This window comes from Leucoraja erinacea, chromosome 5 (assembly GCF_028641065.1).
Source record: "Leucoraja erinacea ecotype New England chromosome 5, Leri_hhj_1, whole genome shotgun sequence".
NCBI classification, from domain to species: Eukaryota; Metazoa; Chordata; class Chondrichthyes; order Rajiformes; family Rajidae; genus Leucoraja; species Leucoraja erinaceus.
In genome coordinates, this window is record NC_073381.1 from 78,162,024 (window position 1) to 78,171,465 (window position 9,442).

Consider the following 9,442-nt stretch of genomic DNA (forward strand, 5'->3'; position numbering starts at 1 on the left):
TGGAGGTGCCAGTGAAATAGTCACAGTATTTTACTGAGGAGTTATTGTCGGCTAACCATAAGCCGGGTCAAGTATTGGCTAAAAGACATTCCATGGGAGATCATGGTGTAAATCTTGGAGATCACTTTAATAAATTGACTGCAGCTAATTATCTATCATGCATTCAGAGAATCGGATGATTATTACTACCTTGATAGCCCAAGAAACATAGTTTTTCAGCTTAATTTTGCTGGTGAAAGTTACTCCTAAGACCTTGAAGTTTCCAACTTGGATGCTGTCAATGCATTTTGTGTCATTGGGTATGTGTATCGCTTAGCTTCCTGAAGACGATCACAATCTCCTTTGTCTTGCTGTCATGGAAGGAAAGGTTGTTGCCTTGGCACCAGGTTATGACATTCTCAGTCTCCTTCCAATACTCCATAACGTCATTATTTGAAATCCGGCCCACTATGGTGGTGTCGTCTTCAAATTTGTAAATTGAATTGGATTTGTATTTGGTTGCAGTCGTTGATGTATAAGCTGAGAACGCATCCTTTCGTGTTGAAGTTTATTATACAGGATGACCTGTCACCTATCCTCGCTGACTGTGATGTGTTGGTCAGGAGGTCGATAGAAAAAGTTTAAAGACCAAACAGGGCGAATGACAATAGCTCAGATAGACATCTTGATCGACATGGACAAGATGGCCTGTTTCCCATGGTGTATAACTTTATGACTATTTCTAATTCTCTTCAAAGGGCTACTAATGAATCTGTCTCCACTACTCTAACAGGCAGAATACTGTGCGTCCTAACCAGTTAGCTCAGTCTGAAGAAGGGTCTTGACCTGAAAAGTGACCCATGTTGTGCATACTATCCAGGGAAATCATGCCATATACAAGTACAATCGCAACATACAGTTCATGCAAATGAAAAAGACAAAAAGTGCAAAATATAGTGTTATGCCCCTGTCCCACTTAGGAAACCTGAACGGAAACCTCTGGAGACTTTACGCCCCACCCAAGGTTTCCGTGCGGTTCCCGGAGGTTTTTGACAGTCTCCATACCTGCTTCCACCACCTGCAACCTCCGGTAACCACCTGCAACCTCCGGGAACCGCATGGAAACCTTGGGTGGGGCGCAAAGTCTAGAGGTTTCCGTTCAGGTTTCCTAAGTGGGACAGGGGCATAACAGTCAAAGCCAAATTGTTTAAAAAAAGTGCAAGGGCTACCACAAGGTAGATTGAAAGATTCAGAATACATCCTTAATTTATGAGAAACAAAGTAATGCAGATAGACACAAAATGCTGGAGTAACACAGCGAGTCAGACAACATCTCGAGAGAAACGGAATAGGTGACGTCACCTATTCCTTTTCTCCAGAGATGCTGCCTGTCCCGCTGGGTTACTCCAGCATTTTGTGTCTATCTTCGGTTTAAACCAGCATCTGCAGTTCCTTCCTACACCAACCATTTATTGCGTCATTAGATTTTTTCTTAGGTCACTGCTGACTCGCCTTCCAATACAGTTCAACAAGGCTTCAACAGACTGACTCCAGGGAAGGCATATTAGTCACATCAGCAGTGACTAGGCTAGGGTTGCCAACTTTCCCACTCCAAAATAAGGGACAAAAAGTCAAAATAAGGGACAAATTCCCGACGGCAATTCGTTGACCGACTCGACTGTGGAAAAAATGAACAGGATGGGCAGCAGCAAAGAGAAACACTGTTCATATTTCCGGTCAATAAAATAATGTCATCAGCATACACAGAGGCTGGTCATGTGTCCTCCCCACAATTATATTCTGCACTCTGTACCTTCCACTTTGCTCCACCTATTGTACTTGAGTTGAGGGTGGTGAATCTGTGGAATTCTTTACCACAGAAGGCTGTGGAGGCCGTCAACGGATATTTTCAAGGCAGAGATTGATAGATTCTTGATTAGTATGGGTGTCAGGGGTTATGGGAGGCAGGCAGGAGAATGGGGTTAGGAGGGAGAGTAGACTTGATGGGCCGAATGGCCTAATTCTGCTCCTCTATCATGACTTATGACTCGAGTTAGTCATGATTGTATTTGTGTATAGTATTATCTGATTTGATCGGATAGCATGCAAAACAAAGGTTTATTATTAACTATTATTTTTTGCACAAATATCACACCTTGTTTGGCTATTTTAGGCAAACTAGTACATGGGCAATGTCCACCAACAAAGGCCAAGTGTACTACTGGATAGTCCATCAACAGCAGTCAAGGTCGGTCAGCCAGAGTCCGTCCAAAGGCTCGTTGGATGGCGTAAGTTGGTGAGAGCTGGAGACGTCAGGTACTAGGAGTGGGCAGGTAGGAGGGTGAACTGGGGGTAATGTCTCCAGCGCCTTCAAGCTGCAGGCTGTGTCCCCGGGACAGACAAATACCTGGCGAGTAGAGGATAGGGACGTCAGTTCATGGGAACTGCACCAGTACATCGAGCGTGTGGCCAACTGGTCTTTGGATAATGGCGGAGCCCGCATGTGTAGTATCTTTAAAACACAATTTCACTGTGCAGTTGCATATGTGACAAATGAAGCACTGTTGAGATACCTATTGAGGTTGGCTTTGATTTAGCAATTACCATACTATCATCATATTAATACTGCCCTCTATTGGATTCTAATGAGTTTGTGATGAATATTCCAGAGCTTCGAATATCAAATTATGGGCAGCACAGTGGCTCAGCTGGTAGAGCCTCTGCCACACAGCACCGGAGCCCCGAGTTCGATCATGACCTCGGATTCTGTCTACGTGGAGTTTGCACGTTCTTCCTATGACCGCGTGGGTTTCCTCCAGGTGCTGCCGTTTCCTCCCACTTTCCAAACACATGCAGGTTTGCAGGTTAATTGGCCTCTTTATATTGCCCCTAGCATGTAGGGATTGGATGAGAAAGTGAGATATCATAGAACTAGTGAGAACGGGTGATCGATGGTTGGCGTGGACGGTGGGCCAAAGGGCCTGGGCCCATGCTGTATCTCTAAACTAAACTAAAGTCAGCACATTATAGCAAAACAATGTATGGAGCAACTGAACATTTTTATACCACAAAAATCCAATTGCTACTATTATTTTTTAATCTGTATTTCAGTGAATTATCGTACTCGTAAGAATGGACGCAAACTCTTCCTTAATCCTGAAATACAATAGAAAATGCAAAGTACTGTAGAAATAGTACAGGGTACATTCTTGTGATGAAAATAAAAGTATTATGTACTTAAAAATCAATGTACTGGAAAGGGGAAAGTGTATCAACTTAAAAAAATCTTGAGATATGGACCATGTGAAAAATACTGCATTTATTGCCAACACATAATTGCACCAGGAAGGAATCCGTGTAAATTCTAAATGACTACAGCAAGATTGCGTCTGTGGGGGAAGGGCAACACTGTATTGTGCAAGATATTGCGCAAGAAAGACAAAAAATGCTGGAGTAACTCAGCGGGTCAGGCAGCAACCCTGGAGAAAAATGGATAGGTGATGTTTAGGGTTGGGACCCTTCTTCAAACAGAAGTGTCCTGACCCAGCCCTTTGTGTGTCCTTCTTTGGTATAAACCAGCATCCGTACTTCCTTTTTGATTACATGCCGTGTTGTGCAATTCAGCTGCTTTACCCAAATCACTTCAGTTGTGAAAGATACCACAGCAACAGAAGCCTCACGTCAGTGCCAGGAACACCATCTCATTTATTATTGCATCACATTCCAGCCTTCTGGTCAACAATGAACTCAACAATTTCCAAATAACCATTTCTGCTGTAGGGACGGGGGGGGGGGGGGGGGGGGGGGGGGGGGGGGGGGGGGGGGGGGGGGGTGCTTGCTGGGGGGGAAACATGGATGAGGGGCCCAACCTCGGAGTTCCTGTCCTCTCCTTTCCTGCAGATAGAATAGTGGCGGTAAGAAGCTCTTAGAGAGGCACATGGATATGCTGGGAATGGAGAGATATGGATTATGTGTAGGCAGGTAAAATTAGATTATCTTGGCATCAAGTTTGGCACAGGCATTGTGGACCAAAGGGTTAGCCCTGTGCTGTACTTTTCTATGTTTAATTGGGGGCTGGTTGTTGAGCCAAGAGTCATAGTCATAGAGCCATAGAGCACAGAAACAGGCCCTACGGCCCAAATTGCCCACACTGACCAGGATGGCCCATCCACGCTAGTCCCATCTGCCTGCATTTGGCACATTTCCTTCTAAACGTTTTCTGTCCATGAATCTGCCTGAATGTCTTTTAAATGTTGTGATAGTACCTGCCACAACTAACTACTCTGGCAGTTTGTTCCATACATTCACCACTTTTTGCATGGAAATGTTGCCCCTCAGGTTCCTATTAAATCTTTCCCCTCTCACCTCAAGCCTATGTCCTCGGGTTCTTGTTGCCCCAACACGGGGTAAGACTGTGCGATTCATCTTATCTATTCCCCTCATGATTTTATACATCTCTATAAGATCACCCCTCATCCTCCTGCGCTCCAAGCAATACAGTCCTTGCTTGCCCGACCTCTCCATGTAGCTCAGGCCCTCAAGTCCTCACCACATCCTCATAAATCTTCTCGGCACTCTTTCCAACTTAACGGCATCCTTCCTTCAGCAGGGTGACCAAAACTGCACACCATACTCCAAATGCGGCCTCAGCAACAGTAACATAACATCCCATTGACTTTGGACACAAAATGCTGGAGAAACTCAGTGGGATAGGCAGCATCTCTGGAGAGAAGGTATGGGTGACGTTTCATCAGTCTGAAGAAGGGTCTCAACCCGAAACCTCATCAGTCTGAAGAAGGGTCTCGACCCAAAACGCCACCCATTACTTCTCTCCAGAGATGCCGCCTGTCCCGCTGAGTTACTCCAGCAATTTGTGTCTATCTTCGATTTAAACCAGCATCTGCAGTTCGTTGCTACACATCCCATTTACTTTGTTTCTCGCAAATTATTGCCTGTCCTGCCTAGTGTTTCTCATGTTTTCGGTTTCAGTTTTAGAAATCTAGCAGTTCCTTCCCCCATTTCCCAAATCGCCCCCCTGAAACCCTGACCGATACCATCCTAGTGCTAGACCCCAACCGGAAGAAATACATCTCTGTTTTGTATAACTTGTTAGGGTCGGTTATATTGAAACCTCATACCTCATTAAAAGCTGCGTGGGAGGGTGAGCTGAATACGAAACTAACAGACCAGCAATGGGACTCTGCCTTGGATTTGATCCATTCTTCCTCCATATGTGCCCGTCATGGCCTAATCCAATGCAAAGTCCTTCACAAAGTCCACTACACAAATGCAAGATTATCTAGAATTTACCCCGCTGTTAGGGACACCTGCAACAGATGTAATCAATCTCCTGCCAACCATAGCCATATGTTTTGGTCTTGCCCTAAGCTAGCAGCCTTTTGGAGGAGTGCTTTCAACGTGATAAGCAGAGCCTATGGCCAGACTATTCCTCCAAACCCACTGTCAGCCATTTTTGGTGCTACTCCCAAGACCAACCTCTCTGTTGCGTTGAAGCGGGTCCTGGCTTTTACAACCTTGTTAGCCCGGAGACTGATCTTGCTTAACTGGAGGCTCACCTGTCCCCCGACACACGCCCGCTGGATCAAGGAGGTGCTCTACAATTTAAAGCTTGAAAAACTTAGGTTCTCTCTCAAAGGCTCTACCAAGACATTCCTGGACACATGGAACCCTTTCCTGGAACTTGTTAACTCTCTTAACTTGTCCCCGGATTTGGAAGAGGACATCACTGTCCTGCTTTACTGCAGCTGCTCCCCCCCTTAGCACCACCCCCCCCACACTTATTTATTTAATTACCTACTTATTTACTGTTATTAGTGACCCCCTTTTTTTCCCCCCCCAGTATATTTTGTTTTGTTTATCTCTACTTATTTGTGTGGATGTGTACGTAATGTGAGTGTTGTTTGACCCCATTTGGTTCCGACCTGATTCGGGTGGGTTGAAGGTGGGTAAGGGTAAGGGCTTTAGGGGTCGCTTACATACTGTTGCACAATTATGCCTTGAGTGTCACTGTCTGTTATCATTGTATGTATCCAAATTGCTGTGAAATTCAAATAAAAAGATTTCAAAAAATAAAAAAAACTAAAAAACATATAAATAAATAAATAAATAAATAGAAATCTAGCAGTTCCATTAATTGTTCCATTAATTACTTTTCAAGTTCTGGCCAGCCCTGTTATGACTTAGTGGTTCCCTCATGGACCTGCACGGTCTTGTCTGTATTTATTTTTGATGTCTTTATTTAGTTGATTCCCAGCAACTGATCGACATCTCACAGTTCCTGCAGTGTTTCTCCTCTCCCCTATCCTCCCTCTATTTACACCTCACCGGACAGATTACCTGTCATTTACAAACCTTCCATATCCTCTCGACTCAACAGAAACCTCTCGTCATCTTCCCTTGGTCTCCATGCTATTACAGACTTCTTTGCTGTCCTTATCCTTCACCGCCCTTACTCAAGTTTAAACATGCCTGATTTAAATTTTAGTTTCGGCTCTGAGGAAAGGATATTTACCCGATACATTAACTGTTTCTTACATCACTGTTGCCGCCTGACTGACTGGCTGAGTATTTCCACCATTTTCTCTAAAGCATTACATGTGGAATTACTATTGATACCAGAAGGTTATTGCTTCCATTTTAAAGAAAGAACACCATAATGGTGGTACAGTGACACTGTTAATGTAGCTCTGCCTTCCAACTCCAGCGACCTGAGGCTCTATAAGGTGCTGGTCAGGCAGCATTTGGAATAATGTGTGGGAATGTGGGCCCCATACCCGAGAAAGGATGTGCTGGCTCTGCAGAGGGTCTGGGGAGGTGTATAAGAACGATCCCAAGAAAAAGTGGGTTAACATATGATGTGCGTTTAACGGCACTGGGCTTGTACTCCATGGAGTTTAGAAGGATGAGTACAACTTTTTTCCTTGTCGCATTCCCCCCCCCTCGCGGCCTAACAACTGGATTGGTTCAGCCTCTCCAGACCGGAGATCGGCCCAGAGCTTCAAGCATCAGGCGCGGCGATGACTTACCATCGCGGAGTGGGCGATGGCATCCTTTGCCGAGTATCGCCAGTGTTGGAGCTCCGACCGCGGGTGCCTGTTGACTTTAACATCGTGGAGAAGCGGTCTGCGGAACTTATAGCCGCGGGCACGGCGCGGACTTTAAAGTCGTGGAGCCTGGGATCCTTAACTGAGGATCGCCAGTGTTGTAGCTCCAACCGCTGGGGCCTGTGGACCTTAACATCGTGAACCCGCGGTCTCCGGTAAGAAGCGGCCGATTCAGGAACTCCTAGCCACGGAGTGTGTTCTGATCCTTCCCGACGCTGGAGTTTTGATCATCTCAACGAGAGGGCCTGAACATCTGTAGTTGCGACTGCGGAGGGTTCAAGGCCCCGACCACGGGTGAACAAAGGAGGAAGATGACTGAACTTTATTGCCTTCCGTCACAGTGAAGAATGCCGATTCCACAGTATTGTGTTCTTTTTACTTGTATGGCTGTATGGTAACTCAATTATCACTGTACCTTAATTGGTGCACGTGACAATAAATGTGAACTTCAACTTGAACTCCTCCCATATCCGTTGTAGGTTGGGAGGTTCATTGGCAATTGTAAATTATCCCTATGATGCAGGCGAATAGTAGATTCTGGGGTGTGGTCATGGGAATGTCAGAAGAAGAAAAAATTGGGATGAGGGTGAATAGTTGCTAGATTATGGCATGAAGAGTCTGTTTCCATGCTCTAAGATTCTGATTTATATGATCGTCAGAGAGCCTTGACACTCCCGCAATGAGCACATGGTTGGTCAATAGTATATAACCACACAAATAATTTAAAACAAAACACTGACTACATTGAACCGCAAACTTAAGCAAAAATACATATTTTAGCATTTAATTCATTTGTAATTATTGAAGAATTGTTAGTAATATCAATTATACTGTGCAAAGTTGAGGATAATGATGAGGCATTCAATTGTTCAACCTATTAGAAACATAGAAAATAGGTGCAGGAGTAGGCCATTCGGCCCTTCGAGCCTGCACCGCCATTCAATATAATCATGGCTGATCATCCAACTCGGTATTCTGTACCTGCCTTCTCTCCATACCCCCTGATCCCTTTAGCCACAAGGGCCACATCTAACTCCCTCTTAAATATAGCCAATGAACTGGCCGCAACTACCCTCTGTGGCAGAGAGTTCCAGAGATTCACCACTCTTTGTGTGAAAAAAGTTCTCCTCATCTCGGTTTTAAAGGATTTCCCCTTTATCCTTAAGCTGTGACCCCTTGTCCTGGACTTCCCTAACATCGGGAACAATCTTCCTGCATCTAGCCTGTCCAACCCCTTAAGATTTTGTAAGTTGAGCATACAAAATGGTTGGAGTTAAAGTCTTAATGCAACCACATTAGGCTAAGGTGAGACTATAGTGAGATACAGTGCACAGTTTCCACACCTTGGATGTGACTAACCAACAGGAAACTGTACTCAGCAACCAAAGCTCATTGCTATTTTGTTAGCCCGAGGGTGTTGAATCTGTGGACTTCATTGCCACAGAAGGCTGTGGAGGCAAAAATATTTTTAAGGCAGAGATTGAAAGATTCTTGTTTAATAGGGGTGGGAAGGGTTATGGGAGAAGGCAGGAGAATGGGGTTGAGAGAGAAAGATAGATCAGCCACGATTGAATGGTGGAGTGGACTTGATGGGCCGAATGGCCCAATTCTGTTCCTATAACATATGAACTTATGACCAATGACGTGTTGGATTTTTCCAGACGACAACCTCAAGGCCTGGCCCCAAGAGATTGTTTAAACAAAACAAACATGAGGAGTCAACAAAAACTGAATTAGGCCTAACATTGAGGCATTAGAATGAGAAGAAACTCTTTCATTCAGAAGTTTAGAAATCCTTATAATTCTTAGATGGTTTTAGAAGTTGCAAAGGGATCGAAATACAATAAAGTGGTGCAAGCTGGTAGAACTGAGGTAGAACAGCCATAATTTTATGAATGGCAGAATAACCTCAAATAGCCTAGTTACACTGTTATTAGAATGCAGAAGCAAAAGCAGCGATACCATTCACCGACTTAGTTCTCTCCACTCCAAATGAGGCCTATACAGAATTATTTATTTTTCTGCTAAGCTTTTGTTTGTAACTTCTTTTCAACCGATTTCATGGGAGTGGATCTTCAGATGGAAATTTGTTCAAGAGTCCAGTGACCAAAATAGTATTGGAGAACGTCACTAGCCTACGCTAATCTGACACGGCATTGTATCCTCTGCTTCACCATCAATGGCCTGTGTCACATAATCCCAGTCAATAGTGTCTCATGTTGCTCAACTGTTGTTAGCTGTGACAGGGTTATAGTGATTGACAGGATTGAGAAGATATCTTTGATGACTCTGTGTTTTTATGAACCCTGGAACAGTAGTGGACGCAAATTGAGAAACCT